A 24099-nucleotide genomic window follows, 5' to 3' on the forward strand; every position below is an offset into this window, starting at 1 on the left:
TGATGTGGATATTGCTTTGCTGCAGGAAGTCCACATAGCTGCACTCCCATACATCGCAGGCTACCAATCCTATTCGTCACATGGAGATCACAATGGGAGTGGGGTGGCAGTTTACGTGCGAGATGGCTTCCCAGTGGAAAACGTGTGTTACCTTCCGTCGGCCAGGGGAATGACTTTCACGACGTTTGGGACACGCATCATCAATCTTTATGCACCGTCGGGAAACAATCGGCGGCAGGAAAGGGCGCGATTTTATGCAGAAGACATTGCCCCACTTTTCCATGGACGTTATGAACGTGTAATAATTGGTGGAGATTTCAACTGTGTTCTCAGCCAGAAAGACCAATGGCCGCAAGCAAACATCAGCCAAGAGTTGCGAATCGTTGTCAACGACCTTGTAATTACGACATGGAGATGCACCGGGATACACCTATGTGACAAGTCATTCGGCGAGCAGGTTAGATCGCATTTATATCTCACGGGCTCATGCAACTGATGTCCAGGACGCGGAACGCTGGCCATTGGCATTTTCCGATCACAGCGCTTACATCTGTACGGTGCTTCTTCCCCGTAGAGAGGTGTGGAACAGTAAGGCACCGTGGAAATTAAACATTCAACATCTACATGATCCTGAATGCCGTCAACGGATCCTTGAGACATGGACGATGTGCGAGCGGGGGGTTGGAAGGTATGCGACGAAGCTTGATTGGTGGCTGACTTGTACTAAACCGGCGCTTCGCCGTACGTTGATCTCATATAGCAGGGAGATGGCAGAATGGCGCCGCCGTACGACCGACTTTTATTTTGCAGCGCTGCGCGACCTGGACGATGTTCCGCCGGGACAGGACGTTTGGATCGAACGCAAAAGGATAAAAGCTAAACTAGTGGCTTTAGCTCGGAAACATCTTCAGGGAACCATGGTGGGCGCCAGATGTCACGATACGATAATGCACGAGATTCCTTCCATGCACCACGTCGTGAATGAACGAAAGCACCGACGACGCGTTTTGGTACGGGAATTAATTACCCGCGAAGACCGAAGAGTGACGCGTCAAGCGGACATTGTCTCTGCATTCATCGACCATTACCAACACATCTATCGGGAAGAAGCAGCCCCTGTCGATGACCTCGAGCGTATACCCACGTACGTCTCCCGTACACTGACGGTGGAAGCCGCGGGAACCTTACTGGAAGCCATTAGCTGTGAGGAAGTGCATGATGCGATCGCAAAGGGTGCGTTGAATAGGTCCCCAGGCATTGATGGACTTCCTGCTGAATTTTATCGAGAATTTCACAACGAAATGGCACCGCGATGGACGGAAATGTACAACGAGATGTTAAATTCCGATGCGCCTATTCCACCGGCTTTTATGGAAGGCCTCTTGGTGCCAGTACATAAACCGAAGCCAGGAATTACTGTCACACATTATCGCCCCATCACCCTGCTTAATGCCGACTATAAGATCTTTGCACGGGCCGGCCGCGGTGGTCTCGCGGTTCTAGGCGCGCAGTCCGGAACCGTGCGACTGCTACGGTCGCAGGTTCGAATCCTGCCTCGGGCATGGATGTGTGTGATGTCCTTAGGTTAGTTAGGTTTAAGTAGATCTAAGTTCTAGGGGACTGATAACCACAGCAGTTGAGTCCCATAGTGCTCAGAGCCATTTGAACCATTTTTTTCTTTGCACGGTTGCTAGCGTCCCGATGTCGTATATTAATTCGTAGCGTTCTCTCTCCAGAACAGACGACACCGGGTGGATCGGTGAATGTGCAAACAGCTACTGGCGAATGCCGTGATGTGATAGCGCTGTCGGAGGAGTGCCGGCTTAAAGCGGCGATGGTGGCGGTTGATTTTGAGAGTGCTTTTGATAAGGTGCGCCACAAGTATCTGTACGCTCTACTGGAACAAATGGGATTTCCAGACCGTTTTACTGGTCTCATTAGAAGGATTTATGGGGGCGCACAATCCTTGGTACAGGTTAATGGGCGTATAGCAGGGCCCATTCAAATTCGACGATCCATTCGCCAGGGCTGCCCTCTTTCGATGCTGCTGTTCGCGATAGCGTTGGAACAATTGATTGGGAGGCTAACAAATTCTCTTTCTGGGATGGAACTGCGGGGCTACACCTTCAAATGTCGTGCCTATGCGGACGACCTCCTGCTGCTCGTTCGTTCTGAGAAAGAGGTGAAGACGGTCCTTGAACTGTTGTTGGACCACAGTGTGACGGCGGGTAGTGCAGTGAACATGAACAAATCGGCAGCAATGCCGGTTGGAAGGGGCCTTACGCCGGAAGAAATCAGTCCGTTTCCTTATGTGCAACGATTCCGCTATCTCGGCATAGACTTTACCTCATCTGTAAAACATACTGCGGCAGTTAACTACCGACGTATTTTACAGACAACACGTACCATGGTCCGACAACATCTCCTACGGCGCCTTGATCCTTTGCAGCGAGTCGAATATCTGAACACTTATGTGGTTTCTCGAATGGTGCATATTTCGCAGATCCTGCTCCTACCACTCACGCTCGGACGTCGACTTCCATCAGCACTAGGCTATTTTGTGATGATTGGGTCGCCCCTCAAGGTGCGATACGCAAAGCTCACGCTCCCTACGGACAAGGGGGGACTCGGACTTACGAATGTTCACTGTCGAGCGACGGCGCTCCTTCTAGCCACGATGTACAAGCAATGGCGTAGCGGGCGTGATTCCCTTACATCCCGCCTACTGGATCTCCTAGTTCCAGCGTCCCTCACACCTCCGGTGGCGGTGGGCAACATTACGCCACATTTTGCGCATGTATCAACATTTATCGTGGAACTTAGTTATATCAGAGACGAGCTTCCGCGCACGAGACCGCCATGCGCGAAGGATTTTTATGTTTGGGTGCTACGACGGATAAGTCGTAATGTCACTGAACTCAAACACCCCAAGTTGCATTGGCCGAAGATTTGGAGACATGTGCACCAAAAATTCCTTCCTACCTTCGTTCGGGCACTGTGGTTCTCTGTCACGTGTGGCAAGTTCAACACCAACCAACGACTCCATGCAATTGAACTAGTGGACACTCCACTATGCCCGAAATGTCGCCAAGTGGATGACGACCATCACAGTTTAACTTGTATCGCGGTGGAGGACGTATGGCTCCTAGGAAGACAGATGGTGGCTTGCTACCCCCGTGTGACCCCGCAACATATTACACCTGCTTCCTTCTTACATCCGGAAAGTGACTACTTTCCGGCGGCTAAATCACAGTCGATCATCTGGGTCAAAGGTTGGACGATCGCGTACCTCTATGGGGATGCTGCCAAGTCGCGACTCGACTTTTGGTATTTCTTGCAGCAAGCCCACAATGAGGTTCATAGATGGTCACACTATCGGAAAACCTTTGCCAACTATCTTCAGGCAGTCTTCCTCGACCCCCCACGTAGTTGGGATGTGCCGGGTGCAGTCGGTGTGCACATTTGACAGCTGATAATGAACCTCACGCTTCTCTCACCGCTCCATATGTAATGCACATACTATACCATGAAATGATCTACATGTTCCTTTTAACAGAGTGGTCCTTATGGAAAATAAATAAATAAAAAACAACATCCCTGTATCCCTGTTCCTTTACATTTGTGATTTGTTTTACAATGACTTTTTTTTTTGTTTTTGCAGAGGATGCATTTCATTTAGTGTTTGTGAACTGCCTAATTTTGTATCCAAATAAAAAAATAAATAAAAAAAAGAATGTAACACCTGCAACCCACGAAAAAAAAAAGCGGCTCACATGGCGAAGTTGCCACAGCGTGGAAACGAAACAAGTCGCGTCATTTATTAACAGTCGAAGAAAGTAGCGCTTACATCAATAAAAATATTTTAAATAGCACGTAAGTGTTCATCTTGCACGTCAACAACCAGTATTGTGTAAAATAAAAATTTATACAGGGCAATACAACAGCAGATATTCTATACAATTTGTATGAAAACGAATTACAATGGAAAAAAAAGATGGATAGAGCGTCTGCCATGTAAGCAGGAGATCCCGGGTTCGAGTCCCGGTCGGGGCACACATTTTCAACATGTCCCCAATGAAGTGTATCAACGCCTGCTTGCAGCTAGGGTGTCTATTTAATTAACATTTCGTTCTTCTGTTAAACTAATAAGAAAGTATCATAGTCTAATAGAAAACGCGAAGCTTGGTAAAAAAAATATATTTCGATGCAGTGGTATGCGAGCCAGCAACACATCACCTTTTACATTACTTATCTGCGTCACTAGTCAGTACGCCATGTCAATCACTCTTCATTAATGACCATGCTTTGCATGTTACCATCATCTAAAAGCTTTAATCGTAGATATATCATTAACTGACATTTAGCTATAACGATCTGTACCAAGAACAAAGCGTTTTTGATGGATCCTCAATATCCTTTTAACTTGAAAAGGCATATTTTAATAATACGCAAGTTACAATAATGCTTTAATCACCAATGACATTTCTCGTTAGTTTATTACATGTCGTACAATTAACGACAGATTTTCGAAAGATCCGCCATTTTCTGGTGTTTATTTAGAAACAGCATTTATGCACATGGCCTTCATCTGAAAGCAAAAATGGCGTCACGCAACTGTGTACTGAAAACAGATTGCATCATCCGATGTACGTGGCGTTGTTACAACTCATTGATAGAGCATATGGACTATCAGACCAACTGTGTGATTGGATTGAAGAGTTCCTAGATAACAGAACGCAGCATGTCATTCTCAATGGAGAGAAGTCTTCCGAAGTAAGAATGATTTCAGGTGTGCCGCAGGGGAGTGTCGTAGGACCGTTGCTATTCACAATATACGTAAATGACCTTATGGATAACATCGGAAGTTCGCTGAGGCTTTTTGCGGATGATGCTGTGGTATATCGAGAGGTTGTAACAATGGAAAATTGCACTGAAATGCAGGAGCATCTGCAACGAATTGACGCATGGTGCAAGGAATGGCAATTGAATCTCAATGTAGACAAGTGTAATGTGCTGCGAATACATAGAAAGAAAGATCCTTTATCATTTAGCTACAATCTAGCAGGTCAGCAACTGGAAGCAGTTAATTCCGTAAATTATCTGGGAGTAGGCATTAGGAGTGATGTAAAATGGAATGATCATATAAAGTTGATCGTCGGTAAAGCAGATGCCAGACTGAGATTCATTGGAAGAATCCTAAGGAAATGCAATCCGAAAACAAAGGAAGTAGGTTACAGTACGCTTGTTCGCCCACTGCTTGAATACTGCTCAGCGGTGTGGGATCCGTACCAGATAGGGTTGATAGAAGAGATAGAGAAGATCCAACGGAGTGCAGCGCGCTTCGTTACAGGATCATTTAGTAATCGCAAAAGCGTTACGGAGATGATAGATAAACTCCAGTGGAAGACTTTGCAGAAGAGACGCTCAGTAGCTCGGCACGGGCTTTTGATGAAGCGGGCGAGTCAAGCAATATATTGCTCCCTCCTACGTACATCTCGCGAAGAGACCATGAGGATAAAATCAGAGAGATTAAGGCCCACACAGAGGCATACTGACAATCTTTTTTTTCCACGAACAATACGAGACTGGAATAGAAGGGAGAACCGATAGAGGTATTCAATGTACCCTCCGCCACACACCGTCAGGTTGCCTGCGGAGTATGGATGTAGATGTATGTATGGCGTCAGAAACTCGTCACGGCCAACATTAGAATGCTTATGAGTATTTGCTGGGTACATTAAGGTCGATAACGCAAAAAACCACCCCAAGAGTACTAGAACGAACTATTTTACTCACTGGAGAGAGACAATGTGGTCGATATTCAACAATGCTCTCCGACGAAATCCTATGCCCACCTCCACAACCGACACCCGTCCCTTCCCCTCCGCCATAGTGCCATGCAGCGCCCTTTTGTAATTTGATGGGCCCAGGCGGCGTGGCCGTGTTTATTGTCACGTGCCGCGCTCTCGGAATAACAAATAGCGGCGCCGTAGCTCTCCATTACCTTTTATTCTCTCGGCGGGGACTTGTGCTCTGCGGCGACTACTTTCCAGCTCAATTGAGACCTTCGAGTTACTTTTCAGCCCCGCTTCATTCGTTATCTCTACGCGCCCTCCCTTCCCCCCCCCCCCCCCCCTGCCGGTGCAGCGGCTGTGTTTTGTGTGCTATGCGTCTCACGGCACCCGCGTCTTGTAATTTGGGTCCGAGGCCATTTTTATGTCAGCGTTTACGTCCGACCCGACAGAGAGATAGCGCAGCTCGTAAAGCAACCTCAGCCTCGCGCTGCCCGCCTAATTGCCGCCTCTCTCTTTCTCTCTCTCTCTCTCTCACTCTCTCTCTAGTGTTGCTTCTCGCGGCAAGCCATCGACTTCATTTATGAGACGACTGAGCTACTTTATCGTTCCAAATTTCAGCGCTTTTAGAAACTTCGGTAATATAGTGGCACAGGTTTCGTTAGTTCGACGGGGCAGCCGCTATCGCGATACCGTGGATGCTCAGGCTGGAGCAACGCTCAATTTAAGTATCGAGCGATCTGCTTCTGGAACAATGCACATACATCAGACACCTCGCAGGCCGGCCTCTGTGGCCGAGCGCTTCTAGGCGCTTCAGTCCGGAACCGGTCGCAGGTTCGAATCCAGCCTCGGGCATAAATGTGTGTGATGCCCTTAGGTTAGATAGGTTTAAGTAGTTCTAAGCTCTCGGGGACTGATGACCTCAGATGTTAAGTCCCATAGTTCCTAGAGCCATTTGAACCGACACCTCGCAGAAGCCACGTGAAAGTGAACGGTTGTAAAAAAAGTTTGCTACAGGTAACTTCCTGCTGCAAAAGAAAAGCACAGCTAGCACACTTTGGGCGAAGTAGAGCACTGGTAACTTTCCTGGCCATGAGCCATATCCTACATAATGCTGTGTGGTCTCCAGCCCGAAGAATGGTTTGCTGCATCTCTCTATGCTACTCTGTTATGTGCAAGTCTCTTCATCTGCGAATATCTACTGCCACTTACATCTACTTGAACCTGATTAGCCGGCCGGTGTGACCGTGCGGTTCTAGGCGTGTCAGTGTGGAACGGCGTGACCGCTACGGTCGCAGGTTCGAATCCTGCCTCGGGCATGGATGTGTGTGATGTCCTTAGGCTAGTTAGTTTTAAGTAGTTCTAAGGGGACTCAGAAGTTAAGTCCCATAGTGCTCAGAGCCATTTGAACCATTTTTGAACCTGCTTACTGTATTCATCTCTTGGTCTCGGTCTACAACTTTTCCCGCTATACTTTCATCCAATAATAAATTGAAGTTTCTTCGACATTCTAGACGTGTCCTGTCAACCGATCCCTTCTTTTAGTCAAGTTGTGCTACAAATTTCTTTTCTCCCTAATTCGATTCAGTAACTCCTCATCAATTTGTGATCTTCTCATCTAATTTTCCGCAAACTTCTGAAAAATAGCTTCTGTCGTATTACGCTCTCAACAGCCTGTTGTCCCTGATTGACTTCCACGCAAGGCTCCACTCCAGACACATATCTCCAAAAAAGACTTCCAGCTCTTAAATTTCTATTCGATGTCAACAAATTTCTCTTGTTCGGAAACACTTTTCTCGCCATTGCCCCTCAACGTCTTATATGCCCTCTCCTTCGGCCATCATAATTGTTTTATTGCAAGAAGAATAAGACTCATCTACAGTTTTTAGTGTCTCTGGGCCATGGCTGGCTCGTGCTATGCGTTGGATTAAAACTTGATTGCTGTTTGTGGTGTCACCGCCAGACACCACACTTGCGAGGTGGTAGCTTTAAACCGGCCGCGGTCCATTAGTACATGTCGGACCCGCGTGTCGCCACTGACAGTGATCGCAGACCGAGCGCCACCACACGGCAGGTCTCGAGAGACGGACTAGCACTCGCCCCAGTTGTACGGACGACGTAGCTAGCGATGCACACTGACGAAGCCTCGTTCATTTGCAGAGCCGATAGTTAGAATAGCCTTCAGCTAAGTCAATGGCTACGACCTAGCAAGGCGCCATTAGCATTACATAGCTTGTATCTAAAGAGTCTCACTTGTATCGTCAAGAGCGATGTACCACAAGGATGGATTAAAGTTAAGTATTCCAGGAGCTACGTACTGTTCTTTATAGCATTCATTACGTATCCTGTTTCAGACCTATCTACTAGCCTGCGTGAGTTGACGCGTACCTTTCGGCTACTTCCGAGTGGCGTGGCTGTCTTGTTACGCCACAACACTGTTCTGTGTTTAGTCTCCCGCAGTTATCCCGATTATGCTGTTATCCTCTCCTTCCATAGGTGGCAGCAGCGGTGTGTATCGATATTCGCATCTTGGACTATCTTTGGCCTGGCGCATATAGTTTCCGGCTGGGCTGTGTGCAGGGAGTTGGTCGGTTGGCGTGGAGCAGCACGGAAATCTCAGCGGTGCGTAGTTTGGCCGGGCCTGTTGGTGGCCTCTTTGCGGTGTCAGAGTGTGTGGTGCTGTTCCCATTGCTACGAGGTTCGTGGCTCACCGATCCTGGACATGAAAGTTGAGTTTTGACTTAATCTACCAGCACGTCATGACTATTCACATTGTGTAGCTTAGGGTTCCTTGTCGGCTGTAGGGATATTCCCACGAGCAACAACGTGTGTTTTAAAGTTGACAAATTTTAGCCACCCTCCTGTGGAGTTTAGATGTACTTGGTTATTTTGAACTGAAGTACACCAGCGGAATCTTCTACCTTGTGGCCGTTAACGTTCCGGTTACCTGCCCTGGCCGTTGACGTAAATTCAGGCAGTGTATTTTCCTCATAGTATTGTTGCTGTCCAGCACGGTGGGTAGTTTGACAGCTCAATGTATAATTAGTTGTGGGCGCCAATATCTTCTACGTTGTTCCATTGAATGCCCTGTTGTATGCTGGTTTGGTGAAGTGGAGGTTATCTTGTCGGTGGGTCCGTTGACTGTCTGTTGGTTGGGTTGTCGTCGGATCGACAATGGTTAGGCCGACTTCCTGTCTGACTTAAGCGACCCTCGGAACTTCTGAGCGCCCATGGGTGTACTGCCTTTTCTTGTTTGTTCTTGTTGTTTGTACTTGTATGGCTTCCAGCTGATTGTTAGATTAAGGTTGTTTTGCCGTTAAGGCGTCAGATTCTTTGGGCCTTCAGCCTAATTAAGGAACTGTTTTAAGGTAAGACTTTGCCTTTTAAATTTCTGATTTTGGGTGAGCTTTAAGTTATTGGCTTTCAACCGCGTTTAAACTAAAATGGTCTTGTCCTTAATACATGAGATTGTACGGCGCATTCAGCCGCTAATTAAGTTCCAAAACTAAATCTGTGTTGTAATGTTTGATCAACTATAAGGTTGTATGTTCGAGTGTAACTGACAGCCGCTTATTTTGGCCCCTTTCCACTACTTAAACTACCTGTCCTGTCCTACGGGTTTAGCAGGGTGTTTCAGTCTCATTCACTAATCTAATTCCCTCGGCATTGCCTGATTTAGTTCGACTTCATTTCATTACCCTTGCTCTTCTTTTGTTGGTGTTCACTTTATATCCTCCTTTCAAGACACTGTCCACTCTGTTCAGTTGCTCTTCCGTTTGCTATGTTTGACAGGATTACAATGCCTTCGACAAATCTCAAACTTTTTATTTCGTCGTGTAGATTTGAATTCCTTCTCAAAATTTTTCTTTAGTTTTCTTTACCGCCAGTGTACATATTGAATACCATCTGGAACAGGCTACAACACTGCCTCACTCCCTTCTCAACCACTGCATTCCTTTCATGTCGTACGACTCGTATAACTGCCGTATGGTTTCCATACAAGTTGGATATAACTTTCGCTTCCTGCGTTTTAGCTCTGTTAGCTTCAGATTTTCAAAGAGTGTATACCAGTCAACATTGTCTAAAGCTTTCTCTAATTTCCTGCCTCTAATTTGCTATGAAAGAATAAGGAACAGTCAAATGAAAATGAGACAGATGGTAAAGATGTAAGTAAAGTGTTTATTATTTCAAAAGTATTCGTCGTAACTGCTAATACATTTATCCCAGAGCGAGACAAGACGGTAAATTCCTTCATGGAAAAACGTTTGCGGTTGCCTACGGAACCACGATTGTAGCCAGGCAGGCCCACATGATTCCAAGGTCGTACCGGGAATGCTGCAGAAGATGTACTGGGATGCCCTTACACATGCTCCTTACAGTCGTGATCTCTCACCATCCGATTTCTATACTTTTCGAGCCCTGAAGAGAGAGAATCGTGGTCATCGATTGGCTTCCAGGAGATGCACTCGTGGATACATTCATGGTTCCGTAGGCAGCTGTAAACACTCTCCCTCGAAGACGTTGACTGTCTTCTCTTCGTGAAATCTTCTCGGGTGATCAGCCGAGTAAAGGCGTCGTCTTCTCGCAACGTTTCGAAGGGTTTCGTACCCATCATCTTCAAGCGAAGTGTCGAGATGCTGTGTTGCGCGGTCCTATAAAGGCTTCTGGACCAGTGACTAATTCCGGGCGCCGACCAATCAGGTACCTGCGGAATCGGCCGCCGCGCCAGTGGTGGGGGGTTCGCGGCGCGGACCGGGCGTCGAGTCCCTGTCGGTTCCTAATACGTCTGTGGCCGCTGCCGTCTTCGTGCCGGAGCGTTCTCTTCTAATTTTAGTTATTGCGGGATTCCAGGCTGTACTAAGTTGGAAACCAGTGTCTCGATTGATCAGGTTGCTGTTCAACCGAATTTCTACAGCCTCTTTGAAAACTGAGTCCCAAAATCCTTTAGCGTCACACAGCTTCTTCGTACCCTCAAAGAGGAAGGTGTGTCCTTCGTTAAGGCTATGTTCCGCTACCGCCGATTTTTCTGTCTGACCAAGGCGTACATTTCTAATGTGTTCCGCGCGCCTCTGCGTGATGCAGCGCTGCGTTTGTCCGATGTATTTCGTACCACATTCACATTCAATACTGTATACGCCCGGAGTCTGCAGTCCTAGGTGGTCTTTGACTGAGCCAAGTATGTCCTTAATTTTACTTGGGGCATGAAAAATTGTCTTGATGTTGTGCTTCTCCAGAATGCGGGCAATCTTGGCTGTTGGCGGTCCCGCGTATGGTAGAAATGCCAGGCATCTGGTCTCATCTTCTTCTTCTGGTGTGTCTACCTTCCTGCTCTTGTGTAGGGCGCGCGAGATTTGCGTCTCATTATAACCGTTGCTGCGGAAGGTCTTCCTTAGGTGTTGTAACTCTGCAGGTAGGCTATCATCATCACAGATAGACTTGGCCCTGTGCACAAGTGTGTTAAGCACTGAGTTGCGTTGTGCTGGGTGGTGGCAACTCTGTGCATGAAGGTATAAATCCGTATGTGTCTTCTTCCTATACACAGCGTGACCCAAGGTGCCATCAGGGTGCCTCTTGATTAGAATGTCAAGGAAGGGCAAGCTTCCGTTTTCTTCCACCTCCATGGTGAATTGTATGTTGCTGTGTATGCTGTTGAGATGCCGCAGGAAGTCTTGCAGGTTCTCTCTGCCATGTGGCCACACGACAAAAGTGTCGTCCACATATCTGTAGAAGGCTTTAGGTTTCAATGGGGCGGTGTCCAGGGCTATGTCTTCAAAGTGCTCCATGTAAAGATTAGCTATGCCTGGAGCTAAGGGGGACCCCATGGCTACACCATCCACTTGTTCATAAAATTTGCCTCCACACTTGAAGTAGGTGTTTGTTAACACATGCCGGAACAGCCTTATTGTGTCCTCACTAAAGCGTGTTTCGAGCAGCGCTAGGGAGTCTTCCAGTGGTACTCGTGTGAATAGTGAGGTGACGTCAAAGCTGACAAGAAGATCTTCTTTATCCAGGCGAAAGCCTTGTAGTACCTTCACAAACTCCGCCGAGTTCTTGACATGGTGCTCACAGTGACCCACGATCGGTTTGAGCAGTTGTGCTAGGTACTTGGCTAAACCATATGTCGGTGAGTTGATGGTGCTCACTATGGGTCGCAATGGAACTCCGTCTTTGTGGATCTTAGGGAGCCCATATAGCCGTGGTGGTGCCGGTGCTCTGGGGTACAGCTTCCTGATGACGTCCTTTTCCAGTCCAGAGTCATTGAGCAAGGCGATGGTCTTGCGAGTCACGGAAGCTGTCGTGTCCTTTTCCAGTTGCTTGTAGGCAGTATCTTGTAGCAGTGAGTTTATCTTCTGCCAATAATCTTCTTTCCTCAGTATCACCGTGGCATTGCCTTTGTCAGCAGCTGGAACGACAGTGTCCTCATCCTCACGTAGGGCCTTAAGAGCCTTCCATTCAGCAGACGTTATGTTGTTCTTGGGCATTTTTGCCTTCTCCAGGACCCTGCACGTCTCTCTCCTAACTTCCTCAGCTGCCTCCGTAGGGAGGCCGCGCACGGCTTGCTCGATGCTGCTGATAATGTCTCGCTTAGGTAGTGTCCTGGGTACTGGAGCAAAGTTAAGTCCTCTCGACAGCACTGAAATTGTGGTCTCGTCCAGTTCTTTGCCTGCCAGATTGATGACAGTCTTGGCATTGGTTGTGTGGTCGGCATGTTGCCGGGCTCCAGACAGTCTGGTGAACTTGCCACATTGTTTTTCCGTGGCTTTTCTCTTGTGGATCTCACTGCTTGCATATGTGTTTCCGTCGATCCACTCCCATGTGTGTGGTGGGAGATAGGATGCCAATCGAAGGTGTTGAGTAAGCAGCATCCTTGCGTTCTTATCTAACTCCCGCCTGGTGACCCGTATGTGCTCGCGCACCAGGGCCGCACCGGCTCGTTGTAGTATGCGTCTGGATCTTGTCGTGCTAACAGGGTGTCGCAAGTTGGCAAATTTCGGCAACACTTCTTTATCTCGACACCGTTGTAAGAAGGCCAGTCTGCTAAGCAGCTTGCCCGTCTTGAGTCGTAGTTTCTGTAGCATCTGGTAGCTGCGATGGATATCCTCCCCGTAGAGGTATGTTAAATGTGATTCGAGACTTTCTCGGCGTATTCCATTCGTGAAATCTTCTCGGGTGATCAGCCGAGTAAAGGCGTCGTCTTCTCGCAACACTTGTGCACAGGGCCAAGTCTATCTGTGATGATGATAGCCTACCTGCAGAGTTACAACACCTAAGGAAGACCTTCCGCAGCAACGGTTATAATGAGACGCAAATCTCGCGCGCCCTACACAAGAGCAGGAAGGTAGACACACCAGAAGAAGAAGATGAGACCAGATGTCTGGCATTTCTACCATACGCGGGACCGCCAACAGCCAAGATTGCCCGCATTCTGGAGAAGCACAACATCAAGACAATTTTTCATGCCCCAAGTAAAATTAAGGACATACTTGGCTCAGTCAAAGACCACCTAGGACTGCAGACTCCGGGCGTATACAGTATTGAATGTGAATGTGGTACGAAATACATCGGACAAACGCGGCGCTGCATCACGCAGAGGCGCGCGGAACACATTAGAAATGTACGCCTTGGTCAGACAGAAAAATCGGCGGTAGCGGAACATAGCCTTAACGAAGGACACACCTTCCTCTTTGAGGGTACGAAGAAGCTGTGTGACGCTAAAGGATTTTGGGACTCAGTTTTCAAAGAGGCTGTAGAAATTCGGTTGAACAGCAACCTGATCAATCGAGACACTGGTTTCCAACTTAGTACAGCCTGGAATCCCGCAATAACTAAAATTAGAAGAGAACGCTCCGGCACGAAGACGGCAGCGGCCACAGACGTATTAGGAACCGACAGGGACTCGACGCCCGGTCCGCGCCGCGAATCCCCCACCACTGGCGCGGCGGCCGATTCCGCAGGTACCTGATTGGTCGGCGCCCGGAATTAGTCACTGGTCCAGAAGCCTTTATAGGACCGCGCAACACAGCATCTCGACACTTCGCTTGAAGATGATGGGTACGAAACCCTTCGAAACGTTGCGAGAAGACGACGCCTTTACTCGGCTGATCACCCGAGAAGATTTCACGAATGGAATACGCCGAGAAAGTCTCAAATCACAGTTGACTGTCTTGTCTCACAGTGGTTGGTTGGTTGTGTTGGGGAAGGAGACCAGACAGCGAGGTCATCGGTCTCATCGGATTAGGGAAGGACAGGGAAGGAAGTCGGCCGTGCCCTTTGAAAGGAACCATCCCGGCATTTGCCTGGAGCGATTTAGGGAAATCACGGAAAACCTAAATCAGGATGGCCAGACGCGGGATTGAACCGTCGTCCTCCCGAATGCGAGTCCAGTGTCTAACCACTGCGCCACCTCGCTCTCTCACAGTGGGGTAAATATAATATTAGTTATGGTGTTTACTTTTGAAACAATAAACGGTTTAATCACCTTTTTCCATCTGCCTTGTTTTAAGGCCGGCAAATGTGGGCCAGCGTTTGTACGCGCTTCAGTCTGGAACCGCTCGACCGCTATGAACGCAGGTTCGAATCCTGACTCGGGCATGGATGTGTGTGATGTCCTTAGGTTAGTTAGGTTTAAGTAGTTCTAAGTTCTAGGGGACTGATGACCTCAGATGTTAAGTCCCATAGTGCTCAGAACCATTTGAACCATTTTTAACCTTGTTTTAATGTACTGTTCAAAAACATGTTCAAATGTGTGTGAAATCTTACGGGACTTAACTGCTAAGATTATCAGTCCCTAAGTCTTCACACAACATAAATTATCCTAAGGACAAACACACACACCCATGCCCGATGGAGAACTCGAACCTCTGCCGGGATCAGCCGCACCGTCCATGACTGCAGCACCCAAGACCGCTCGGCTAATCCCGCGCGGCAATTTGACTGTCCATTGTATGTTTGTTCTTCGAAGACCTATCTTTGAAGAGTAGTTGTAGGCCGAACAACATTTGTACGAGAGATACGGTCAGCTGTGCCAGCAGCAAAATCATGTTCTATGAGAATCTCGTCTAGCTTAAATAGCAACTACTACTAGGCACTATTGTTTACGACTTAGAGAAGCATGGGGAAGAATAATGAAGCCCGATAGTTCTACGATCGCTCGCGCCAGTAACGGGACAGTGCAGGGATGTGGACAGAATGGCGAGAATAAATGTTCTATTAATTATTTTAGTAACAGTAAATGAGGTAGAAGGTTTATGTTACGAACAGGATCTGCTCAGAAGAATCTGCAGCGAATAACGACATAAGTGATACAAATGAAAAGTCACATTATTAAGAATACAATCACAAGCGCAATAAGTAGTTCAAATAACAGGGAATTTCCAAGTCTTCATTGAAGAGTGGGGATGACACCAAGCGAATTACGACATCAAAAACCACAACCAAGGATCTCTCGAGTAGATTTAGAATTCTGGTGGGGCACAGTCGATTTATCCTAGGTGGTTACGTTTTGATTAGTCCACATGATCTTTCGCTAGGTTCACACTGATTGTTCCCTACACGTATCTAAAATATGACGACGAACAAATGAAAGGAACAAATAGTGTTAAATTATTGTGCCTGGTGTTTGATAAGAAATTCGTTTGGGTTGAGCATACAACAAAAGTACTAAAGCGCCTAAACAAATCATTATTTGCAACACTGATATTGTCAGACATAGGATATAAAAATTTCAATAACAATGGAATACTGCTGGTAACCAGTCAAGCCAAGCTAAAATTTTCCAGGTCCAAAGTCGTGTAATACAAATTATCTGTGATGTGAAGAACGTCCTACAGACGAACTTGTGTTAGTAACTATTGCTTCCCAATATATTTGATACAAATCTTTTTTCCAAATTTACAACCCCATCACAGAATGAATATTAAAAATAAGAATTATGTACATAAATATTTAGTCACTTAGTTAGCCTCGGAAAGATTTCCAATAACGTGCCAGCAACTATAAAAAATCTAACTACTAATAAAATTCACTTTAATAATAGCCTGAAGCATTCAGTGGTGACCACCTCCATCTACTCCACTGACGAATATTTTAGGAGAACCAGCTGATGTGTATATCAGTATAAATATCAAATTACGTGAGTACTGCATAAAATTTGACATATTCACATCTGCAGCGCAGAATTATGATCAATGTAAACAAGTGTAAACTGCTTTCTGTATTGCCACAGGTGGCTTCAATAGCGTAAGAACTATTTCATCTGTTTTTGTATATATACGTCGAGACCAGTATTATCTCTTAAATGGAAATTGTTTCATACATTTTTATTCAGTCCGCAATTGTGAGAATTGTTTCACTTAAAAAAATGTGGAAGAAACATTAGTTTATAAGGTTTTGTAATTGTCTGTGATGTGTTCTTGTTTTATGACATGTTCTACAGCCCAGAACAGCTCCTCATTATCAACCCAAAAGTACATCTAATCTAACATAAAATCACGGAGTCAATTGTGATCGCCAAGGGTGGTATGAGCTTGGATCCTAGCTTCAGCTATCCATGTCCATACGCACGGTAACTTCGAGGATATTCTCTTTGGCACCCGTCTCCATCACCACATCCTTATTTACTGTGTCGAATACTACAATACATGAGCGTTAAGTTTTCTTTTTAGTTGGGACTTAATTTTCATTGTCCACCACGTTTCTTTCTTGCAGACTGTTAGCACAGTGCTACTTCTCTTTTGTTTCAAAACGTGGTTAGAGGTACTGGTGGAGCTTTCCACGGGGATGGGAATAGTAATCTGATAGCAGAGCACTGCCCCTGAAAGGCCAGGAACGGGGAGAAGTAAAAGTCATCAGAGAGTATGGACACTAAATGCGGAACACCAACGAAGATACTCGAGTACTCGGACGGAAATCGCGATTGACAGACATCTAGACAGTCACTTGAAGGTATTTAGGGAAAACTTACATCTGAATCGCGGGCTGGAAATTTATACTTGAAGATGAAATCCCGAGTTCCAATAAAAGATGGTAATTCACAATAATCAGCATATACTGAAAGAAGGCGTAAGAAAAACAACTAAATGTGATGTACTTATTACCAGGAAAGCAAGATCGAAGGAAAATCCAGAAGTCAGTGGACTTAAGCATAACTAGGGCGTACTGAAGAAGAATGCCATCTTCCTTTCTATGGTTATGCTATCATATGTTCTGTCACTGTAAGGAATTCACTGCATTCTGGAAGTATCACATATAGCTAAGTGATTGTTTCATTTTCCACCATGATATGCTGGTTATCTTACTGAGAGTACTGGAGACTGTAGCATTACGTCGAGATAATTTGATATTTCACTGCATTGTCTGTCATACGATACGTGTGCGAAGTGGTGTCAATGTCAACGCGGTAGAGGTGGTTTTTAATTTTGTTAAGAGCTGATAATGGCCAAATCGTTTCTTCGCATACCCTTTGATATCTAATGCGCAACTGTTTCATTTACCTCAGATCAGCACAGTCTATAACGCTATACATTAATTTAGTTGTTAAATACTACGGCGGTAATGTTGACACTCAAAAGATATAGTGACTGCGAGTGGCAGCAGCGATGCTAAAAAGAGAATGTTGTACGAGTACGTTGTATCTCTGATTTTGTTAGCCTACTTCGATGTAATTCCCAATTTTTTTTTTTTGTTTTGTGCTGTCTTCCTAGCGGGAGAAGAGAGAGGTATATATTGTTGTAAGAAAGGGATAGTCCGCCATTGCAGACTTTAATATTTGGTGTCAATATAGAGAAAGTGGAAGGACTAAAAACCACTGTAATTCGAAAGAGCTCATCTTGATGAATAAAGGGCGAATATAATCATCGACAAAGACAACAAAACAGGAAAATGTAATTCATTCTTTTAAAACCCCGACACTTCACATTGGACATTATTTATGTTCAAATTTTACCAGCTAGCTTTACACGCTGTGGTGAAAATAATTTCAAGAGCCTGCATCGAATTTATACACTACTGGACATTAAAATTACTACACCAAGAAGAAATGCAGACGATAAACGGGTATTCATTGGACATATATACACTCCTGGAAATGGAAAAAAGAACACATTGACACCGGTGTGCCAGACCCACCATACTTGCTCCGGACACTGCGAGAGGGCTGTACAAGCAATGATCACACGCACGGCACAGCGGACACACCAGGAACCGCGGTGTTGGCCGTCGAATGGCGCTAGCTGCGCAGCATTTGTGCACCGCCGCCGTCAGTGTCAGCCAGTTTGCCGTGGCATACGGAGCTCCATCGCAGTCTTTAACACTGGTAGCATGCCGCGAAAGCATGGACGTGAACCGTATGTGCAGTTGACGGACTTTGAGCGAGGGCGTATAGTGGGCATGCGGGAGGCCGGGTGGACGTACCGCCGAATTGCTCAACACGTGGGGCGTGAGGTCTCCACAGTACATTGATGTTGTCGCCAGTGGTCGGCGGAAGGTGCACGTGCCCGTCGACCTGGGACCGGACCGCAGCGACGCACGGATGCACGCCAAGACCGTAGGATCCTACGCAGTGCCGTAGGGGACCGCACCGCCACTTCCAGCAAATTAGGGACACTGTTGCTCCTGGGGTATCGGCGAGGACCATTCGCAACCGTCTCCATGAAGCTGGGCTACGGTCCCGCACACCGTTAGGCCGTCTTCCACTCACGCCCCAACATCGTGCAGCCCGCCTCCAGTGGTGTCGCGACAGGCGTGAATGGAGGGACGAATGGAGACGTGTCGTCTTCAGCGATGAGAGTCACTTCTGCCTTGGTGCCAATGATGGTCGTATGCGTGTTTGGCGCCGTGCAGGTGAGCGCCACAATCAGGACTGCATACGACCGAGACACACAGGGCCAACACCCGGCATCATGGTGTGGGGAGCGATCTCCTACACTGGCCGTACACCACTGGTGATCGTCGAGGGGACACTGAATAGTGCACGGTACATCCAAACCGTCATCGAACCCATCGTTCTACCATTCCTAGACCGGCAAGGGAACTTGCTGTTCCAACAGGACAATGCACGTCCGCATGTATCCCGTGCCACCCAACGTGCTCTAGAAGGTGTAAGTCAACTACCCTGGCCAGCAAGATCTCCGGATCTGTCCCCCATTGAGCATGTTTGGGACTGGATGAAGCGTCGTCTCACGCGGTCTGCACGTCCAGCACGAACGCTGGTCCAACTGAGGCGCCAGGTGGAAATGGCATGGCAAACCGTTCCACAGGACTACATCCAGCATCTCTACGATCGTCTCCATGGGAGAATAGCAGCCTGCATTGTTGCGAAAGGTGGATATACACTGTACTAGTGCCGACATTGTGCATGGTCTGTTGCCTGTGTCTATGTGCCTGTGGTTCTGTCAGTGTGATCATGTGATGTATCTGACCCCAGGAATGTGTCAATAAAGTTTCCCCTTCCTGGGAGAATGAATTCACGGTGTTCTGATTTCAATTTCCAGGAGTGTATTATACTAGAAGTGACATGTGATTACATTTTCACGCAAATTTGGGTGCATATATCCTGAGAAATCAGTACCCGGAACAACCACACCAGGACATAATAACAGCCTTGATACGCCTGGGTATTGAGTCAAACAGAGCTTGGATGGCATGTACAGGTACAGCTGCCCATGCAGCTTCAACACGATACCACAGTTCATCAAGATTAGTGACTGGCGTATTGTGACGAGCCAGTCACCAGACGTTTTCAGTTGGTGAGAGATCTGGAGAATGTGCTGGCCGGGGCAGCAGTTGAACATTTTCTGTATTCATAAAGGACCGTACAGGGTCTGCAACATGCGATCGTGCATGATCATGCTGAAATTTAGGGTTCCGCAGGGATCGAATGAAGGGTAAAGCTACGGGCCGTAACGCATCTGAAATGCAACGTCCACTGTTCAAAGTGCCGTCTGTGCGAACAAGAGGTGACCGAGACGTGTAACCAATGGCACTACATACCATCACGCCGGGTGATACGCCACTATAGCGATGACGAATACACGCTTCCAATGTGCGTTCACCGCCATGTCGCAAAACACGGATGCGACCATCATGATGCAGTAAACAGAACCTGGATTCATCCGAAAAAATGACGTTTTGCCATTCATGCAGCCAGGTTCGTCGTTGAGTACACCATCGCAGGCGCTCCTGTCTGTGATGCAGCGTCAAGGGTAACCGCAGCCATGGTCTCCGAGCTGATAGTCCATGCTGCTGCAAACGTCGTCGAACTGTTCGTGCAGATGGTTGTTGTCTTGCAAAGGTCCCCATCTGTTGTCTCAGGGATCGAGACGTGGCTATACGATCCGTTACAGCCATGCGGATAAGATGCCTGTCATCTCGACTGCTAGTGATACGAGGCCGTTGGGATACAGCACGGCGTTCCGTATTACCCTCCTGAACCCACCTATTCGATAATCTTCTACCAGTCATTGGATCTCGACCAACGCGAGCAGTAATGTCGCGATACGATAAACCGCAATCGCGATAGGCTACAATCCGACCTTTATCAAAGACGGAAACGTGATGGTACGCATTTCTCCTCCTTAGACGAGGCATCACAACAACGTTTCACCAGGCAACGCCGGCCAACTGCTGTTTGTGTATGAGAAATCGGTTGGAAACTTTCCTCATGTCAGTAAGTTGTAGGTGTCGCCACCGGCGCCAACCTTGTGTGGATGCTCTGAAAAGTTAATCATTTGCATATCACAGCATCTTCTTCCTGTCGGTTAAATTTCGCGTCTGTAGCACGTCATCTTCGTGGTGTGGCAATTTTAATGGCCAGTAGTGTAATAACACGGATCAAAACCAGCGACGAGCGACACTGCCGTCATTTCTCAAAAGTAACATTCAATAGCCCGGACAGAATTTATTCTGGCTACAAAGATCTGCTATCATTTTCATTTCCATCCCGTTTTGCTTTGAGATTGTGCAGAACGAGACCGCCGTAGCTGTGTAGTCTCGGGATCGACATCACCGAGATTCAGAAGAAGAATTATTCCTCCAGCGGATCTCTATTTTTGGAGATACAACAACAACAACAACAACAACAACAATTATTATTATTATTATAATAAATGAAAAGCACCAGTTTGCTTTTGTTCTACAATATTGTAGAACTAAAGCAAACTGGTGCTTTTCATTTATTATTATAATGTTGTTCTACCAAGAACCGACGGAAGATTCTGTTAATATAATAATAATAATTATTATTATTACTTTCAGAGAATGTTCAAGATTTTTGTTTACGAAAAGTCCTGCACTTAACTTCACAAAGATTCGTAATATTCTTTTTTTTTTCAATTTTCCATCTGCAGCGTCACCCAGTACAGTACAAATTCATCCAAGAGAGAATTTAATACATTATTTCAATTAACTTGGGGAAGGGGCATTATAAGACCTGGGCTTGGGAGGAAGGCTTCTTCATTTTTTTGTGCTGACAAAGTGCACTCCCGGTGAGGTCTCAGAATCCTGTTGGTGGCAGAAGGAGGGGTGAAACTCCCCAGGGAAACAGACCGTTTTCACTGCAGTGAGTCTGCGGCCTGCTTCGGGCTAATGCGAGTAGAGCCAATGTCTGGCGTAGCTGAGGGCAGGAGGCACTGTGGCACCAATGCCTCCCGAAAGAATAGCTGAGTTCAACGTTTTCTGCATAAACATCAAAGTTCGAGACGCCGTGGCGTCACGCGGTCAGCGTGAGGAAAACAGTTGCTTCAATCGAAATGTGTGCACCACAAACCAAGCTTGGCCGTCAAGAAGCTGACCAATGGAGGAGCACAGCTACAGTCCAATATCCACCTCGTATTTGTCGATGTGCATTTTCTGTGCCAAGAGTGGGAAGTTTCTGCTGTGTTTCTCTGTTTATTCATGAAATAAGACATATTCTCGCCTGCCACATTGGCAATATCAATGGATCTTAGCCTCCAAATGGTATTTTAAAAAGTTAGACAGTAGAGGGCAGTGAACTAAGACACTGGATTCTGCCGTGGGCCATCGTGCTGGGTATTTCCTCTGCGAGCCGCCATCTGCTGCTGATCGGCACACGGTAACTGTGGTTGGGGGAATTAAAGTGTCGCAACTGTGGTATTACGATCCACATTCTGAACAGCTCGTTACTTGCTTACTTCGTCACGCAACTTGTGTTGCTTGATTTGTTACAATTTGTGATTCGCGAGCTGCACAGATGAGCAGATCTTATTGCGCTTTCTGGATACAGTCTTCCACACTTTTTTGTAACTCTTCATTTTGTAATTTGATGCGAGTTTCACAATCTGTGTTCAGAGTCATCTGAACAAGTACATATCTGTTAATCTCAGTCTTGGCCTAGATTTCTAGGTCCTTCAAATTGTCCTACCGCTTCTCGAAGGTTAGGCGACCTACTAATAATAAATATAACCTGATACATACCTCAGATTGTTGTTCTCACTGTGACACCGTTATCGCTGTGCATAGAGGTCAAATTCAACGGCATTTCTCTAACCATCCAGTGAAGGTAACGAGCATTGCACTCGCCTGACTTGGTTGGTTAGAGATCTGTGTATTGATTTTGGAGGGCTGTGTCGATTTCCCCTGGGATTTTAAGTTTGCTGTGTATTTCATTTGGTGTTAACAACCTTGCAGTATTCAGACGCAATTATCAGCAACATTGCATATCGTCAATCATAAAGGAACTTATAGCTTCAACGAGTTTATATCGTTGCTGTCCTGGTGTGGCCGGGTTGTGAAGTCCAAAAGGACCAATTCAGAAATTTGTGAATATGCTACAGTAATGCCTCGATTACAAGTACTCTTCACTATTTCATCAACTTATAAATACATGAGTCTGTTTCAAGAGATTGAGAAGGTCCAAAGAAGAGCGGCAAGATTCGTGACTGGTACATTTAGCCATTGCGAGAGCGTTACAAATCTCATATAAATTTTGAAGCTGGACACACCTGCCGATAGACGGCGCGCTAAACGGAAGGGGCTGCTCACTAAATTCCGAAATCCGATCTTCATTGAGGATGTAGAGCATATACACTCCTGGAAATTGAAATAATAACACCGTGAATTCATTGTCCCAGGAAGGGGAAACTTTATTGACACATTCCTGGGGTCAGATACATCACATGATCACACTGACAGAACCACAGGCACATAGACACAGGCAACAGAGCATGCACAATGTCGGCACTAGTACAGTGTATATCCACCTTTCGCAGCAATGCAGGCTGCTATTCTCCCATGGAGACGATCGTAGAGATGCTGGATGTAGTCCTGTGGAACGGATTGCCATGCCGTTTCCACCTGGCGCCTCAGTTGGACCAGCGTTCGTGCTGGACGTGCAGATCGCGTGAGACGACGCTTCATCCAGTCCCAAACATGCTCAATGGGGGACAGATCCGGAGATCTTGCTGGCCAGGGTAGTTGACTTACACCTTCTAGAGCACGTTGGGTGGCACGGGATACATGCGGACGTGCATTGTCCTGTTGGAACAGCAAGTTTCCTTGCCGGTCTAGGAATGGTAGAACGATTGGTTCGTTGACGGTTTGGATGTACCGTGCACTATTCAGTGTCCCCTCGACGATCACCAGTGGTGTACGGCCAGTGTAGGAGATCGCTCCCCACACCATGATGCCGGGTGTTGGCCCTGTGTGCCTCGGTCGTATGGAGTCCTGATTGTGGCGCTCACCTGCACGGCGCCAAACACGCATACGACCATCATTGGCACCAAGGCAGAAGCGACTCTCATCGCTGAAGACAACACGTCTCCATTCGTCCCTCCATTCACGCCTGTCGCGACACCACTGGAGGCGGGCTGCACGATGTTGGGGCGTGAGCGGAAGACGGCCTAACGGTGTGCGGGACCGTAGCCCAGATTCATGGAGATGGTTGCGAATGGTCCTCGCCGATACCCCAGGAGCAACAGTGTCCCTAATTTGCTGGGAAGTGGCGGTGCGGTCCCCTACGGCACTGCGTAGGATCCTACGGTCTTGGCGTGCATCCGTGCGTCGCTGCGGTCCGGTCCCAGGTCGACGGGCACGTGCACCTTCCGCCGACCACTGGCGACAACATCGATGTACTGTGGAGACCTCACGCCCCACGTGTTGAGCAATTCGGCGGTACGTCCACCCGGCCTCCCGCATGCTCACTATACGCCCTCGCTCAAAGTCCGTCAACTGCACATACGGTTCACGTCCACGCTGTCGCGGCATGCTACCAGTGTTAAAGACTGCGATGGAGCTCCGTATGCCACGGCAAACTGGCTGACACTGACGGCGGCGGTGCACAAATGCTGCGCAG

This window comes from Schistocerca nitens, chromosome 6 (assembly GCF_023898315.1).
Source record: "Schistocerca nitens isolate TAMUIC-IGC-003100 chromosome 6, iqSchNite1.1, whole genome shotgun sequence".
Classification (NCBI taxonomy): Eukaryota; Metazoa; Arthropoda; class Insecta; order Orthoptera; family Acrididae; genus Schistocerca; species Schistocerca nitens.